We start from the raw sequence: 973 nt of genomic DNA on the forward strand, positions 1-973 counted from the left end.
AAGAATGAAAAAAAGCCAGAGTGGGCGGAACCCAATACCTATAGAAAGAGATTTTAACCTAAACTTCCCAGGGTCTGGTGCAGGGATGGGACCCCGCAATCTGCCTTTCAAAAACTGAACTCCAAGTTGATTTGCTCCACCCAGAGAGTTAGGGAAAACCTGCCCGGGGCTCAATTTGAATTAAAATCTCCAGAGGAGGGACCTGGGAATCTACGCTGCCTGCATTCGCCAGGAAATACCTCACTTCCAGCTAGAGGAGAAGACTTGCCTAGGAGAAAGGATGGGATTCTGGGCGACCCCCAAGCCACTTCCCACATACCGGATAGAGGAAAGAAGGAAAAGGCAAGAGCGTGAAATTACGGAAGAACGGTTTTAAAGTTCTGTTTCTTGACAGATTTATACTTACGTCTGCTAGCCCATTAAATATTGATTTAAGATATTCTGACCTTCCCTGCCATAAAGAACAGCATTTGTAGAGGCACAGCAGATCAGGTGGAATTCAAAGAACCCAAGTCTGGCCAGTTTTTCCCCCAAGATTTTTATGGACCTCTTAGAGTATTAGAGTTTTGAGTTCAAAAGGGGCTACAAAGATGTATTCATCTAATCCCCTCAATTCACAGACAAGGAAAAAGCCAGAGAGGTTGACAAAGGTCACTTGAGATGCCAGGAGGCCAGTGCCTTTTCCCCTTGCTACCATAGATATCCTGAAACAGCCCACTATGGGCTCTATTGTAATTTACTAGAGTAAATTTGATAATTTTAGGATGCACAGGAAACAAGATTTACATGTTTGGACTACAGGCCCATCAGCCATTGTTATGAAAGCTTGGATAATAAAGCAAAGTTTAGACAGAATTTAGAGAGGAAAACATACATTTATAAACTAGAAGTACAGTTACAGTCTGAATTCTTGTGATTATCTCAGTTGGCTTGTGTGGATTTGAGATGTGGGTTTACAAAGCCTAATTTGGGG

This window comes from Dasypus novemcinctus, chromosome 8 (assembly GCF_030445035.2).
Source record: "Dasypus novemcinctus isolate mDasNov1 chromosome 8, mDasNov1.1.hap2, whole genome shotgun sequence".
Taxonomy (NCBI): domain Eukaryota; kingdom Metazoa; phylum Chordata; class Mammalia; order Cingulata; family Dasypodidae; genus Dasypus; species Dasypus novemcinctus.